The sequence below is a fragment of the Pseudophryne corroboree genome, unplaced genomic scaffold (genome assembly GCF_028390025.1).
Source record: "Pseudophryne corroboree isolate aPseCor3 unplaced genomic scaffold, aPseCor3.hap2 scaffold_1169, whole genome shotgun sequence".
NCBI lineage: Eukaryota > Metazoa > Chordata > Amphibia > Anura > Myobatrachidae > Pseudophryne > Pseudophryne corroboree.
The window spans coordinates 85,160-103,284 of record NW_026967794.1 but is presented as its reverse complement, the minus strand read 5'-3'; positions in this window follow the sequence as shown (position 1 = coordinate 103,284).

Below are 18,125 nucleotides of genomic sequence, written 5' to 3'. Positions count from 1 at the left end.
CCGTGACATTCACTTTAAAAAAAAAAAATTTCTCTCCAATACAGTACATCCAATGGAAGGATGCACACAGGTTTCACATACAGTAAATCAAAGTACATCTGCAGGAGCGATTCTTTACGCTAAATGCAACCTACAGTACAGTACTGTAAGTGAGCAAAACAGTACTACAGTGGGCGTTTGTGTATTGCACATGACCAGCATTTGCATTCCCTCCCTGTCTACTGCATGATCTGTGCAGGCTCCCATGGGGGAAGGGCAACAGGCTAGCCGGAGGCGGAGGAAAACACCGTGCTTTACAAATGCGAGCGTCCGAGTCCTCTAAGGCATAAACCAACAGCAATGGGGCGGGGGCCGGCCGCTGTTTGCAGTACTTTCACACATGAAATTGGAAATCTCTCATGAGGCGTCGTGGGCTAGGGGTGAAGGCTCCCACCTCCCTCGCTGGGGGTCCAGGGTTCGAGACCTGATGTGCTTTCTTTCTTTCTTTTTTTTTTTTTTTTCTGTAATAATGCACTGTATTATTTTATTTACACTGTAAGACAGTCAATGGAAGGATGCACACAGATTTCACATAAATCAAAGTACATCTGCAGGAGCGATTCTTTACGCTAAATGCACCTAAACAGCGGGAATGAAATGAGTGTATTCTGACGCTACCAACTGAGCAAAACAGTACTGTAGATCTTCAGCGTTTGTGTATTGCACAGGACCTGAATTTCCTCCCTGTGCAGGCCCCCAGGGGGGAAGGGCGATGGGGGTAGGGGGGAGACGATGGAAAATACTGTGCCTTTGAAATGCAATTACATGAGCGTCCGAGTACACTACGGCATACTGTAAACCAACACCAATGGGAAGGAAGTGCCAACCTTATTTTTAATGTGTTCCCGTGACATTCACTTTAAAAAAAAAAAATTTCTCTCCAATACAGTACATCCAATGGAAGGATGCACACAGGTTTCACATACAGTAAATCAAAGTACATCTGCAGGAGCGATTCTCTACGCTAAATGCAACCTACAGTACAGTACTGTAAGTGAGCAAAACAGTACTACAGTGGGCGTTTGTGTATTGCACATGACCAGCATTTGCATTCCCTCCCTGTCTACTGCATGATCTGTGCAGGCTCCCATGGGGGAAGGGCAACAGGCTAGCCGGAGGCGGAGGAAAACACCGTGCTTTACAAATGCGAGCGTCCGAGTCCTCTAAATTTGAACATCAGGTACTGGATAGTAAACATGTACAGTATTAACTTCTATCATAAAACTCTTATGCATTTTCAGATGTGTAAATTTTAGACTACAGTATTCACAAATGTTTTCTCTCCATACAGGAATTATAGTTGGACAACATGCCAGTAACTATCAACAAAACGATGAGCAAGATAATCGCCAACATGAAAAAAGAAAATAAAACCATCAAAGAGATCCATGCATGGCTCAAGGAAAGTGGCATTATAGTCACTTTAGAAACGGTGCGCTATCATGCATTCGAGAGAACAACGCCCAGATTTGTATTTCCTACAAAATGCACATGGTACGTACTGTACACTACTGTAATGTTTAAATGACTTGCTTTATACCATAAACAATTTTTTTGAAATAAAATAAAAACTTCATCAATTGTAACTGTGATTGTGCTGTTCATGAATTCATATTTTTCATACTGTATTGTACTGTAGGAGAGTGCAACAAATTGTGGAGGAACTAACTCGTGAGGATGATGAGCGTACTGCTCTGCAAATAAAACGAATTCTCCATTCCAAGTATGACCTGGACATATCGGCCACCAGCATCAGAAGGATGCGACGGAAAATGGGATGGACCTTTGGCGCAACAAGGTAAAATACTGAAAGCAGTATAAACCATACAGTAAATGCACTGTTAATAATCCCTTGATACGTGATATAATAATGCCATAAATCATTATACAGAGTGTGTACTTTATACTATATACAGTATGTGTGTGTGTATATACTGTATATATTCTATCCCAAAAGAGATACCTACTGTATAGGCACTCAGAGACAGCAATGAAGCATTGCCGGCTTATTGTGATGATTACATACTGTATACTGTGTGTGTGTGTTTGTGTGTATGTACAGTATGTATATATATATTACTCTGTATGTAACTTAATGTACTGTATGTACAGTTTAATGTATACAGTAGGTATATAATACAGTATACTGCACATACAGTCTACTGTATATACAGTAATCTGTAAATCTGTAATTTCATAACTGTATCTGATTTCATTATTTTTGGCTCTTCACAGGATATCTCCAATGATAAGAGATGTGAATAAAGAAAAGAGAGTGGAACAGGCACGGCGATGGATTGAGAGTGGTGAAACATTTGATGATGTCATTTTCACAGATGAATCGTCTGTTGCCCTTGAGCGGTTCTCCAGAATGTCATTCAGGAAACGTAACCATATCTCTTTAAAACCACGCCCAAAGCATCCATTGAAAGTCCATGTATGGGGAGGCATATCACGATTAGGAGCTGGTCCCCTATTATTTTTCGAAGGTACAGTACTATACTTTATTCTGTGCCTGTGTTCTGTAAAAATACATGTTGTACTGTAGAGTACGTGTAACTGCACAATAAAAGGAGTTGCTTATTAATGAACAACATTTTTTGATTTCTGTAGGAATCATGGATAAGAAATTTTTCCAAGAAACAATAGTAGAGAAATGTATGGTGCCATTTGTGAATAAATATTACCCAACTCACCATAGGATATTCCAAGACAATGATCCTAAACACTCCGCCTCAGCCAAATTTATGGAAGAGAAAGGTATGAATTGGGAACGCACACCACCAGAGTGAGTATTCTTTCAACAGTGTACAAGTAAAATTTTGGATAGCACTCTAGTACTGTAAAAAAAATTTTTGTTTAATAAACAGTACAATATTGTATGTTTAATTTTCTCTATTTACTGTAATGTAATTAATTTTTTCTATACGCTTTTTTTTTATTTTTATATAGATCACCAGACATGAACCCAATCGAATTAGTGTGGGCTCAATTGAAGAGGTACGTTAGGAGTGTTGCAAAGCCAACAACAAAACAGCAACTGGTGGATGGGATAAAGAAATTTTGGCTAGAAGTACTCACACCTGAACATTGTAATAATTATATAAATCACCTGTATAAAGTATTACCTGTTGTAGTTGAAAGAAATGGTCAAGCCACAAATATGTAGTTCTGTATTTTCTGTTTAAAATTTTAAATTGGTGCATTATTAAAAAAAATGATAAAATTGCCTTTGTCTGATTATTGCATAAACTAATGTAGAATATTATACAGTAGTAATGTTATTGATGTGTACTGTATGAACAGTTATTTTCAGTTTTATAAGTCCTGAATAAGAGTACTGTACATTTTGATCAGTGCAGTACATGGAATCGGATGTTGTAATACTTTATTTTTACATTAATATTGATGTTTTTCCAATAAATATTCAATTTTACAGTATGGTACGGTACAGTACATGAGGGTACCTGTACAGTATGATACGTCATTATGGGGGAGAAATACTGTATCCACTAAATGTACAGTAAAATGTTTTTTTCTTATTACAAACACACAAATGCATCTCAGATGGAAATATGCTATACACAGCAGACAGCTTATGGTGACAGAACTTCCCTACTGTATCCCCACCCATAGTCGTGGTATATTTTAGATTGCCTAATGAGACACTCCTGCAGCATTGCCAATGATTCATGTAAAACCTGTGTGCAAACAGTATCTGTATTGAATGCAAAGTACAGTAAGAGTACAGTATACAGTATTATCAGAGCCAAACCTGACCAACATGATGCCCTAGGCTAGATTTTGGCTGATGCCCTCTTGCACAGATGCTACGTAGTTCCGCCTCTAACCCTGCACCCCTTTCCCAGCACCATCACCCATTTTGGCGCTCCTACCCCCTATAATCTAAATAAGAACAATGTGCACATTTAGTGCCAGCCCAAAACAGTGTACAGTATGTTCTTGCTGGGAAGGGGCATGGTAACACAATAATACCCGAAGATGAAATGACACAACACAGTACTGCAACTTTATTCACATTATATCATGCAGTGGTGTCTCTTATTCTCATGACATCATATCATAGTACCACATTACTCCTAACAGTAATGCCCCTTATTCACATTACACCCCACCACATTCATCTTTATTTACATTAGACCACAGGTTCTCAAACTCAGTCCTCAGGACCCCACACAGTGCAGGTTTTGCAGGTCTCACAGAATCACAAGTGAAAAAATTAGCTCCACCTACTGTATGGACCTTCTAAAATGTGTCAGTTAGTAATGAATACATCTGTGCACTTGCTGGTTTACCTGCAAAACATGCACTGTGTGGGGTCCTGAGGACCAAGTTTGAGAACCACTGCATTAGACCATGCAGTAGTGCCCTTTCCTTATGTTACACCAGAAAATATTGTAGTACACCTTATACACATACAGTACAGTAATGCCACACATTAGTAATGCATTTCATATTTAAATTTTCTGATTTAATTTCATAGAGCCGCAGTCACTCACAGAATATAGGCATGTACTGTAGCATCTCATTTTATTCTGCAGAAGCTGATTATTCCCGTTTGGCTAGTTTGCCGCCTCTGTACAGTATATCACAATAGAAAAAAGTTATAGTGTCAGTGAAAAAAGCACCTCATGACAGATACTGTACACAAGCTCATGTCTAAATACTGTATACTGTAAGCAGTGACATTAAGGGGTACAGTACTGTATATGCAATTGCAGTCGAATTCCGGCAGGAATACGGAAAAAATGGACACGGGATCCCCCATCTTTTTAGAACCAGCACCGGGCTCTGCGCCTGGTCCTGGTGCAAAAAATAAGGGGGACAAAAAAAGCGTAGGGGTTCCCCATATTTTTTGAATCAGCACTGGGCTCCACTAGCTGGACAGATAATGCACAGCCGGGGGAGACTTTTATACCGGTCCCTGCGGCCATGGAATTAAATACCCAACTAGTCACACCTGGCCGGAGTACCCTGGAGGAGTGGGGGCCCCTTAAATCAAGGGGACCCCCCTCCAGCCACTCGATTATCTCTATCACCCCTGTGTATTGTAGCTAGGGGATTGTGACGCTCCTTCAGCATTGCCCCGTAGCCTGCAAAATCTGTGCTGTTATTTGCTCCATAGCTGAGTGCCTCCTATGAGCTAGGAGTCACAGGCGGTAGCCATTTCAATTGAGTCTGCCCTGCTATAGAATTGTACAGGTATGTGTACATTACCGTACGGTGCATAGAACCTTTACAGTAGAAACTCTCCTGCAGCTTTGGCCTGCTTTACTGTATGTACTGTAAAACTTGTGTTTTGTCAGTTTGCTATGCGACCGAGCCCGGTGTAACGTACAGTACTGTAATGTGCATAGACCTCGCTTACAGTATCTCTGTGTATTTTGGCTAGGGGATTGTGACGCTCCTTCAGCATCGCCCCGTAGCCTGCACAGCTTATGCCATTTCTCATTCCATACCCAACTGCTGCCTGCCACGAGGTGGGGGTTCAGGAGGTGGGGGTTCATGGGTAGTGGTCGTTTTGACAGTGTGCTATGCGATTGAGTCCGGTGTACCGTAATACTGTATGCAATCCTACAGTAGCTTATCCCTCCCCTGTGTATTTTGGCTAGGGGATTGTGACGCTCCTTCAGCATTGCCCCATAACCTGCACAAGGGTTCAGGGGCGGCGGCCATTTTGCCAGTGTGCTACAGTATGTCATCGAGTCCGGTGTACCATAATATGCATACTGTGTATTTTAGCTAGGGGATTGTGACGCTCCTTCAGCATTGCCCCATAGTCTGTACAATCTGGACTATTACTTGCTCCGTAGCCTAGGGCCTCTGTGGGGCAAGGAGTCATAGGTGGTAGCCATTTCTATTCAGTCTGCCCAGCTACAGAATTGTATGTGTACTGTGTACGGAGCATAGAACCTTAACCTGCATAGAACCTGCACATTATGGTACACCGGACTCGATCGCATAGAACCGCTCATGCAGCTACTGTATGCCCTGGTTTACAGTATGTGAATAAAAAAAATAATAAAGTGTCTGAAAAAAACTACAGTAACATGCATTCGTACTTAAGGAATCGAACCCTGGACTCTGAGTATAGGAAGCGAAACACTTCACCACTTCGCCGCAGACAAATGTATAAATCCGTTGGTTTTGATTATGCTGTAATGGCTACGGGATTAGGACGATAACATACTGTAGAAAATTCCTAATCTTGAGAGGCAATAGTGAACTTGTAACACACATCCATTTGCGACAGTGTACGCTACTGGTTTTACAGTACTGTGTTTTGTCTGCGGGACTTGGACGCTCACATACAGTATTCATAAAGTATTGTAGATGGATCATATACTGTATGCTGTACTATTTGCGTCGGTGTCGTACTGTATATACAGTACTGTATTAAATAATGCAGCGTAATGAGTACAGTATTTACTGTATGCAGCGTAATGAGACGCCTTAGTAAAGTAGTCCTTATTATGTATGTCAGTATTGTATTTTACGGGAGACCACACGCATGCGCAGTGGTGATTGTAAAAAGCGACATCTGGTGGCTGATCGCAGGTATTACACGTAAAGGTAACGCCAAACGTCAAATGTCTGTCTCCGTGCGATTAGATAGCCTCTCTGTGGCTAGGCGCGCCTCGCTACGCCACAGTACGCTGCGTATGGTCGAACGGGACAAACGCCGCGGCCACTCAAGATAAAGGTGGCTACATCTGTAGAGGGTTGAATTCCACCTCGTTACCACCTCTTGCTTCAGATGATGGCAGGGCAGGTTCAGGAATGTTTGGTGGTGCTCCAGTCTTCGGCATGCGGTGGCTGAAGGCAGAAAGTGGCCCGCAATTCTTCGGGCCACCGACAGCATCTCTTGCACGACCCTGCCGTTTTTTAAATAATTCTGCACCACCAAGTTCAATGTATGTGCAAAACATGGGACGTGCTGGAATTTGCCCAGATGTAATGCACGCACAATATTGGTGGCGTTGTCCGATGTCACAAATCCCCAGGAGAGTTCAATTGGGGTAAGCCATTCTGCGATGATGTTCCTCAGTTTCCGTAAGAGGTTGTCAGCTGTGTGCCTCTTATGGAAAGCGGTGATACAAAGCGTAGCCTGCCTAGGAACGAGTTGGGAATTGCGAGATGCTGCTACTGGTGCCGCCGCTGCTGTTCTTGCTGCGGGAGGCAATACATCTACCCAGTGGGCTGTCACAGTCATATAGTCCTGAGTCTGCCCTGCTCCACTTAACCACAGACAAGTGGACATTGGGTACAACTGCATTTTTTAGGACACTGGTGACTCTTTTTCTGAGGTCTGTGTACATTTTCGGTATCGCCTGCCTAGAGAAATGGAACCTAGAGGGTATTTGGTACCGGGGACACAGTACCTCAATCAAGTCTCTAGTTGCCTCTAAATTAACGATGGATACCGGAACCACGTTTCTCACCACCCAGACCTGAGTTATCCGCTTTGCAGCAGGATGACTGCTGTGATATTTCATCTTCCTCGCAAAGGACTGTTGGACAGTCAATTGCTTACTGGAAGAAGTACAAGTGGTCTTCCGACTTCCCCTCTGGGATGACGATCGACTCCCAGCAGCAACAACAGCAGCGCCAGCAGCAGTAGGCGTTACACTCAAGGATGCATCGGAGGAATCCCAGGCAGGAGAGGACTCGTCAGAGTTGCCAGTGACATGGCCTGCAGGACTATTGGCTCTCCTGTCTAAGGAGGAAATTGACACTGAGGGAGTTGGTGGTGTGGTTTGCAGGAGCTTGGTTACAAGAGGAAGGGATTTAGTGGTTAGTGGACTGCTTCCGCTGTCATCCAAAGTTTTTGAACTTGTCACTGACTTATGATGAATGCGCTGCAGGTGACATATAAGGGAGGATGTTCCGAGGTGGTTAACGTCCTTATCCCTACTTATTACAGCTTGACAAAGGCAACACACGGCTTGACACCTGTTGTCCGCATTTGTGTACAGGATGCATACCTTCATGTCCCCATTTATCCACCTCATCAGGCGTAACTCAGATTTGCGGTACAGGACTGTCATTGCCAATTTCAGACGTTGCTGTTTGGTCTCTCCATGGCCCTGAGAATTTTCACCAAGGTAATGGCGGAAATGATGGTGCTCCTGTGCAAGCAAGGTGTCACAATTATCCCGTACTTGGGCGATCTCATAAAAGTGAGATCAAGAGAGCAGTTGCTGAACAGCGTATCACTTTCACTGAATGTGTTACAGCAACACGGCTGGATTCTCAATATCCCGAAGTCGCAGTTGATTCCTACTACTCGTCTGTCTTTCTTGGGCATGATTCTGGACACAGACCAGAAGAGGGTTTATCTCCTGATAGAAAAGGCCCAGGAACTCATGACTCTTGTCAGGAACCTATTGAAACCAAAACAGGTGTCAGTGCATCACTGCACTCGAGTCCTGGGAAAGATGGTGGCATCATACGAGGCCATTCCAATCGGCAGGTTCCATGCGAGGACTTTCCAATGGGACCTACTGGACAAGTGGTCCGGGTCACATTTACAGATGCACTGGTTGATCACCCTGTCCCCCAGGGTCAGGGTATCACTCTTGTGGTGGCTGCAGAGTGCTCACCTTCTCGAGGGACGCAGATTCAGCATTCAGGGCTGGATCCTGGTGACCACAGACGCAAGCCTCCAAGGTTGGGGAGCAGTCACACAGGGAAGAAATTTCCAAGGTCTTTGGTCAAGTCAAGAGACTTGTCTTCACATCAACATCCTGGAACTAAGGGCCATATACAATGCCCTACGTCAAGCGGAGACCTTACTTTGCGACCAACCGGTTCTGATCCAGTCAGACAACGTCACCGCAGTGGCTCATGTAAACCGCCAAGGCGGCACAAGAAGCAGAGTGGCGATGGCACAAGCCACCAGAATTCTTCGCTGGGTGGAGAATCACGCAAGCGCACTGTCAGCAGTGTTCATTCCGGGAGTGGACAACTGGGAAGCAGACATCCTCAGCAGACACGACCTACATCCGGGAGAGTGGGGACTTCATCAGGAAGTCTTTGCACAGATTACAAGTCGGTGGGAACTGCCACAGATAGACATGATGCCGTCCCGGCTCAACAAAAAGCTACAGAGGTATTGCGCAAGGTCAAGAGACCCTCAGGCAGTAGCTGTAGACGCCCTAGTGACACCGTGGGTGTTCCGGTCGGTCTATGTATTTCCTCCTCTTCCTCTCATACCCAAGGTGTTGAGGATAATAAGACAAAGAGGAGTGAGAACAATCCTCATTGTTCCAGATTGGCCACGGAGGACCAGGTATCCGGATCTGCAGGAAATGCTCACAGAAGATCTGTGGCCTCTCCCTCTAAGACAGGACCTGTTGCATCAGGGGCCCTGTCTGTTCCAAGACTTACCGCGGCTGCGTTTGACGGCATGGCGGTTGAATGCCGGATCCTAGCATTCCGGTTGAGGTCATCCCTACGCTGATAAAGGCTAGGAAGGATGTAACGTTAAAACATTACACCGTATATGGCGAAATTATGTTTCTTGGTGTGAGGCCAGGAATGCTCCTACGGAAGAATTCCATCTGGGCCGTTTCCTTCACTTCCTACAAACTGGAGTGAATTTGGGCCTAAAATTAGGCTCTATTAAGGTCCAGATTTCGGCCTTATCCATTTTCTTTCAAAAAGAATTGGCTTCTCTTCCAGAAGTTCAGACTTTTGTAAAAGGAGTGCTGCATATTCAGCCTCCTTTTGTGCCTCCGGTGGCACCTTAGGACCTTAACGTGGTGTTAAGTTTTCTAAAATTACACTGGTTTGAACCACTTAAAACAGTGGAGTTAAAATATCTCACATGGAAGGTGGTCATGTTATTAGCCTTGGCTTCGGCTAGGCGAGTGTCGGAATTAGCGGCTTTGTCACATAAAAGCCCATATTTGGTATTCCATGTGGATAGAGCGGAATTGCAGACCCGTCCTCAATTCCTACCAAAAGTGGTCTCATCTTTTCATATGAACCAACCTATTGTGGTGCCTGTGGCTACGCGTGACTTGGAGGATTCCGAGTTACTTGATGTGGTTAGGGCTTTGAAAATTTACGTGGCCAGGACGGCTAGAGTCAGGAAAACTGAAGCGCTGTTTGTCCTGTATGCAACCAACAAGATTGGTGCCCCTGCTTCAAAGCAGGCTATTGCTCGCCGGATTTGTAACACGATTCAGCAAGCGCATTCTATGGCTGGATTGCAGTTACTGAAATCGGTCAAGGCCCATTCCACGAGGAAAGTGGGCTCTTCTTGGGCGGCTGCCCGAGGGGTCTCGGCACTACAGCTGTGTCAAGCTGCTACTTGGTCGGGTTCACACACCTTTGCAAAATACTATAAGTTTGATACCCTGGCTGAGGAGGAACTCATGTTTGCTCAATCGGTGCTGCAGAGTCATCCGCACTCTCCCGCCCGTTTTGGAGCATTGGTATAATCCCCATGGTCCTTACGGAGTCCCCAGCATCCTCTAGGACGTTAGAGAAAATAAGATTTTAAACCTACTGGTAAATCTTTTTCTCGTAGTCCGTAGAGGATGCTGGGCGCCCGTCCCAAGTGCGGACTACTTCTGCAATACTTGTATATAGTTATTGCTTCAATAAGGGTTATGTTATAGTTGCATCGGTCCTGCACTGATGCTATGTTGTTTTTTCATACTGATAACTGGGTAGTTTATCACAAGTTATACGGTGTGATTGGTGTGGCTGGTATGAATCTTGCCCTGGATTAACAAAATCCTTTCCTCATACTGTCCGTCTCCTCTGGGCACAGTTTCTCTAACTGTGGCATAGAGGGAGGAGCCAGTGCACACCCAGAACTAAAGTCTTTCTTAAAGTGCCCATGTCTCCTGTGGAGCCCGTCTATCCCCATGGTCCTTACGGAGTCCCCAGCATCCTCTACGGACTACGAGAAAAAGATTTACCGGTAGGTTTAAAATCTTATTTTCTACTTTATTCTTTTCTATCCTAGTTTATTACGACCAACTCTCATCCAAGGAGTTTGATATTCTACTACCTGCATGCAATTTAAATTGCTTAAATTGTTTATATGGTTGATTTGTCCTTCACAATCCATAATCTGCAACTTGGATGTACTTGTGTCATTGAAAATCTTATAATAAAAATGTATATACAGATACTCAACCTGTATATTGAAAAAAAAAAAAAAGTTATAAGACATATGCATTCAATATTTGAAGAAACAAAATAAAATAAAGCTATCTATTGGGTTTCACTAACAAGCACATTGGAAGACTTGACTACTGTTAAAAGACATGCATTACATGGTATAGAGCCACAAACCACAATGTAGTAAAATAAAAACAAACTTACATGTGTATCAAACCTATGTGAGGCTTACATTGATAGTCCAAGATCAACACTCTATCAACTGTGCAAACTAGACTGCACATAAATGCCATAAAATTTATCTGAGATTTTAGTAAATAAGGCCCGTTGCTGTCCGGGTCACGCAGCCGTCACGGCCCGCCCCCATACGGTCCGGTCATGTCTGCGTTGTCCTGACTGTGCCCCCAAAATGGCGGCACAACGCCGCTGGCCCGACTCCTCCTGCCCAGTGACCGCCTCTGCCTGTCAATCAGGCAGAGGCGCTCACTGGGCAGAGATGCTGATCGCATCTCTGGCATGTGCCGGTGCACTGCGGCACCAGCACACACGCACTTCAGACCTGATCTCCTGTTGTGTGAATATGCACAGCAGGGATCAGGTCTGAATTAGGCCCTATATACAGCTGTCAGTAAGGCAGGGATGTGCTGCTGCCAGTGAGGCAGGGATGTGCTGCTGGTAGTGAAGCAGTGATGTGCTGCTGTCAGCGAAGCAGTGCTGTGCTGCTGTCAGCGAGACAGGGATGTGCTGCTGTCAGCGAGGCAGGGATGTGCTGCTGTCAGCGAAGCAGGGATGTGCTGCTGTCAGCGAAGCAGGGATGTGCTGCTGTCAGCGAAGCAGGGATGTGCTGCTGTCAGCGAGGCAGGGATGTGCTGCTGTCAGCGAGGCAGGGATGTGCTGCTGTCAGCGAGGCAGGGATGTGCTGCTATAAGTGAGGTAGGGATGTGCTGCTGTCATTGAAGCAGGAATGTGCTGCTGCAGTGAGGCAGAGATATGCAGCCCACTATCTCCCTATCACCCCTGCCTGAGTCACACACTTTCCCTGTCACCCCTGCCTCAGTTACCCACTATCTCCCAGTCACCGCTGCCTCAGTCAACCACTATATCTGCGATCCCTGCCTCAGTCACCCACTATACCAGTCACCCCTGCTTTAGTCACCCACTGTCACCCTATCACCCCTGCTTCAGTCACCCACTATCCCTGTCAACCCTGCCTCAGTCACCCACTATCTCCCAGTCACCCCTGCCTCAGTCAGCCACTATCCCTGTCACCCCTGCCTCAGTCTCTTACTGTCCCTGTCACCCCTGCCACAGTCATCCACTATCTCCCTATCACCCCTGCCTTAGTCATTTATTATACCTGTCACCCACTTTCTTCCCATACTTACCCAACCCCTTCCTATCACCCCTCCCTCAGTAACCCACTATCTCCCTGTCACCCACTATCTCCCAGTCACCCCGGCCTCAGTCACCCACTATCTCCCACTCATACATGCTTCAGTCACCCACTATCTCCCAGTCATCCCTGCCTCAGTCACCTACTGACACCAGTGCAGACATTTCTGCTGCGGCCTCTCCACTCTCCAGCGTGAACGTCCTGACGACTGAGGAAATCCGCTTCCTAGTTGAGGACTCCTGGAATGAACACTGCCGATATTGCTGTCAGATGACTTTCTACCCAACGGAGGATTTTTGATACTTCCAGCTTTGCCATGCAGTTTCGAGTGCCGCCTTGATGATTTGTGTACACTACCGTGGTGGCGTTGTCAGATTGTACTTGAACAGCCCTGTTCTGTACTAGAGGCAGGGCCAGTGTCAATTAATTGAACACTGCCTGCAATTCCAGAATGTATATCAGGAGGAGAGATTCCTCCCTGGTCCACCGACCCTGGAGAAAGTGTTGCTCCAACACCATGGCCCAGCCCAAAAGACTGGCATCCATTGTCAGGAGGACACAGTTGGAGATCCAGAAGGGATGGCCCCTGCTCAACTGTTGGTCCTGTAGCCACCAGCTCAGTGTCAGACGAACCTCCGGAGTCAAGGAGATCATTTGAGACATCATCCGATGAGGCAGGCCGTCCCACTTGGAGAGGATTAACCTCTGCAGAGGGCGGTAATGAAATTGAGCGTACTCTACCATATCGAAAGCCGACACCATGAGGTCTAGTACTTGCATCGCCGTGTGTATCAACACTCTTGGGCGAGAGAGGACGATACTGTCCTGAATTTTCAGGACTTTCTCTGGAGACAGAAACAATTGTTGGCTGTGTGTGTCCAGCAGTGCCCCTAGGTGCACAATGTTCCGAGCAGGGACCAGCGAGGACTTTTTGCAGTTGAATAGCCACCCGTGGACTTTTAGGAATTGGACCGCCAGTTCCAGATAACTGTGGAGAACCTCTTGGGAGTTCACCAGGATCAGCAAGTCGTCCAGATTTGTCAGGATCCTGATTCTCTGATGGTGAAGGGTCGTCATCACGGCCATGACCTTGGTGAATATCCGAGGTGCCGTGGCCAAACCAGAAGGCAGGACTTGAAATCCAAAAACAAACCAGGCACAACACTGCTTAGCTTCCATCATCAGATGAGATTGGACCAGTGGCGTAACTACTGCCCCCGCAGTCCTCGCGGTGGCTTGGGGGCGAGGGGCTGCGGGGGCGCCACTGATTTACAGCAGACTGACATGCGGACGAGCGTCCGCATGTCAGTCTGCAGTCTCCTTCCCTCCGCCGCTTTTTGGAGGGACACGGAGGGCACACAGCGTGCCTCCCTGTGTCCCTCCTGCTGCATCATCTCCGGCGGCCGCGGGTCTAATAGGGGGAAGTGCCGTCCGTGAGCTCTAATTGGCTCACGAACCGGCACTTCCCCCTATTAGACCCGCGGCCGCCGGAGATGATGCAGCAGGAGGGACACAGGAGAGACGAGCTGTGCCCTCCGTGTCCCTCCAAAAAGCGACGGCGGGGGGGGGGGTAAATATCTGGCACTGGGGGCATATATGGCACGGGGGGGAGGAATATCTGGCACTGGGGCATTTCTGGCACTGGGGGGAATATCTGGCACTGGGGGCATATCTGGCACTGGGGGGGATATCTGGCACTGGGGCATATATGGCACTGGGGGGGAATATCTGGCACTGGGGGCATATATGGCACTGGGGGGGGGTATCTGGCACTGGGGGCATATATGGCACGGGGGGCATATATGGCACTGGGGGGAATATCTGGCACTGGGGGCATATATGGCACTGGGGGGGAATATCTGGCACTGGGGGCACATGTGTACCTGGCACATGGGGGGGACGACTATATTTGGCACTGGGGCATGTAAGTACCTGGCACCGTGGGGGAATATCTGGCACTGGGGACATATGTGGCACTGGGAGCACTGCCCTAGCAACAAAGACTACCTCCTAGCAACGAGCATGACACCCAGTGCATGAAACATCTGGCAACGAGCATGACACCCAGTGCATGAAACACCTGGCAACGAGCATGACACCCAGTGCATGAAACCCCTGGCAACGAGCATGACACCCTGAGCATGAAAACCCCTGGCACCGTGCATGGAACCAAGAGCATGAAACCCCTGGCAACGAGCATGACACCCAGTGCATGAAACCCCTGACAACGAGCAGGTAATTGAAAAGTAATTAGAAGCCTTACTGTAGACTTAATGTGTAATGGGCATTACGGTGTGTGGCATAATGTATCACGGACATTGCGGTGTGTGTCATAATGTGTCGCAGGCATTACGGTGTATGGTATACTATATCGCGGGCATTGTGATATGTGGTATAATGTCTCAGGGTCATTGCAGTGTGTGGCATAATGTATCACGGACATTGCGGTGTGTGTCATAATGTGTCAGGCATTACGGTGTGTGGTATAGTATATCACGGCATTGTGGTATGTGGTATAATGTCTCAGGGTCATTGCAGTGTGGCATAATACATAACGGGCATTGCGATGTGTGGCATAGGGTATAACGGGCAGGGCATTGCGGTATGTGTCACAGGCATTACGGTGTATGGTATACTATATCACGGGCATTGTGGTATAATGTCTCAAGGTCATTGCAGTGTGTGGCATAATGTGTCACAGGCATTGTATGTGCTATAATGTATCGGGCATTGCAGTGTGTGGCATAATGTATCACGGACATTGCGGTGTGTGTCATAATGTGTCACAGACATTGTATGTGCTATAATGTATCAGGGGCATTGCAGTGTGTAGCATAATGTATAACGGGCATTGCGATTCCTGTCATAATGTGTCACAGGCATTACGGTGTGTGGCATAATGTGTCACAGACATTACGGTGTGTGGCATAATGTGTCGGGGGCATTACAGTGTGTGCATATTGTGTCGTGCATTATTGTGTGCGGCATAATGTCTAAGGGCCATTGCAGTATGTGGCATAATGTATACTGGGCATTACTATAAGGAGGAAAAATGACAAATAATGTAAGGGGCATGAATCAGGATTATTTTTCTTTCCTGTGGTGGCCAACGTATGGGCGTGCAGGTTGCAAAACTGGGGTATAAGGTAGTCTTTTCCTGCAATGCCACGCCCCTTTATGCGAAATCACGCCCACTCCAACAAAACCACGCCCCTTTTTTTGCCGCGCGCGCCTTAGGCGCGCGCATATTTATCCCTTTCTTGCTCCCAATTATGGAGCATGAAGGGGGGGGGGGGGGGGGCGCCGAAGAATTTTTTGGCTTGGGGGAGAAAAATTTCTAGTTACGCCACTGGATTGGACATATCCAGTGTGATGCGGCTGTAGATGATTTTTGCTGTTTCTAACTTCTACATCAATGAATAAGTTTCAAAATAGAATGCATCAAGAGAACGGTGTTGGTAGTATAAAACTACCTACAGCACCTGGTATTCCCAGGTGGTCTCACATCCAAGAACAAACCAGGCCTAAGATCAGGTGATATTGGGCATATACAGTGTGGTGTGGCTGTAGATGAGCTTAGTGGTTTCTGTTAGAGTTCTTCTACTTCTAACTACTCGTACATAAATGAATAAGCGGACGATTTATTAAACCTGAGAAACACCTACTGTATTTGCACCTGCCAGTGACAACCTAATCTACCACTCACGCCGAGCATCAGGAGGACTTTGGACGTATCTCCGGATAAGGCTCGTTTGGAACGGTAAATTAGCACCAGAGCCGGGAGGGTTACAAAGACGGAAACCTGAGGCGGAGTGGTAATTAAAACTTAACATGGCCATGTCTTATAAAAACTGTGACTATATCCATTAATCCTACTGCTTCACGATGAAATTGCTGTTAATCTGATCAGCGTCATTTAAAGTGGACAAAAAAGCTGCTAAATACTATACGTACTATATATGATTGAAAGCAAGCCCTATTCCATATATCATACATTATCTAACGTTATAACATCTATCCTAAGATTACCATCACCAAAGAAAGGAAACAGCAGTAAACTAAATGAAACTAAGTAACCAGACATTGGACTCAGCTGTTGCAGTTGTAGCAGTTAAGTGAAACACTGGGACTCATTGAAACTATTGTATCTCTTTCTGTACTAAGAGGGCTAGCTAAACCAATTTGTGGAGCAGAGCATTTTCTTATATATTATTAATTGATGTCAATGTGGTTTTAGTTTTTTTATATATGTAAATTTGTTGTCAAGGCAAGGGAAAGATATTTTTTTTTTTTATTAATCTATATCCTTGGTACTATAATAGTACTAGTGAAGAATTATCATTGAGATAATAGTTAATTAATAAATTTATAATAATAAATCTGCAAGCGCTATCTGTACTTCTTTTGTTTTGATTTATTAAACCTGGTGAAATGATAATTTGCATGGTGATAAAGTACCAGCCAATCAGCTCCTAATTGCCATGTCACAGGCTGGGTTTGAAAAATGACAGTTAGGAGCTGACTGGCTGGTACTTTATCACCTTGCACTTTATCAGTTCACCAGGCTTAATAGATCTGCCCCAATGTTTCAAAATGGAATGCATCAAGAGAACGGTGTTGGTATTGTAAAAATACACACAGCTCCTGGTATTTCCTGGTGGTCTCCCATCCAAGTACTAAAACCAGGACCAACACTGCTCAGCTTCCATGATCAGGAGAGATTGGGCAAATCCAGTGTGCTGTGGCTGTAGATGACCTTGTGGTTTCTGTTAGAGCTCTTCTACTTCTAACTTCTGGTACATAAAAGAATATGTGTAAAAATTAAATGTACAGTACCAAGAAAAGGGTGTTGGTAGTTTAAAAACACCTAAATAATCTGATAATACATGGATGGGAGACTGCTTGGTAGTAACAAAGTCCAATACTGCTTTGCTTCAAAGATCAAATGAGATTGGGCATATCCAGCGTGGTGTGGCTTTAGATAAGCTTTGTGGTTTCTGTTAGAGCTCTTCTACTTCTAACTACTGGTACATTAATGAATATGTATAAGGTTGTAGTTTATCCAATATCCCTTTACTACCTTACCCCCCCCCCCTCCCCTCCCCTCCTTATAGCTTCCTTTGTTCTCTCCTCCTCGTGTGTGCGTTATTTGTTTTCTCATACGTCCTAGAGGATGCTGGGATCACATTAAGAACCATGGGGTATAGACGGGATCCGCAGGAGACATGGGCACTTTAAGACTTTCAAAGGGTGTGAACTGTCTCCTCCCTCTATGCCCCTCCTCCAGACTCCAGTTTTAGAATTGTGCCCAGTGAGACTGGATGCACTACAGGGGAGCTCTACTGAGTTTCTCTGAAAAGACTTATGTTAGTTTTTCTTATTTTCAGGGAGGCTGCTGGCAACAGTCTCCCTGCTTCGTGGAACTTAGGGGAGAGAAGTATGACCAACTTCTAGTGAGTTCAATGGCTCTGCTTCTGGCTGACAGGACACCATTAGCTCCTGAGGGTGCTGATCGCTGGGTACGCCTAGATGC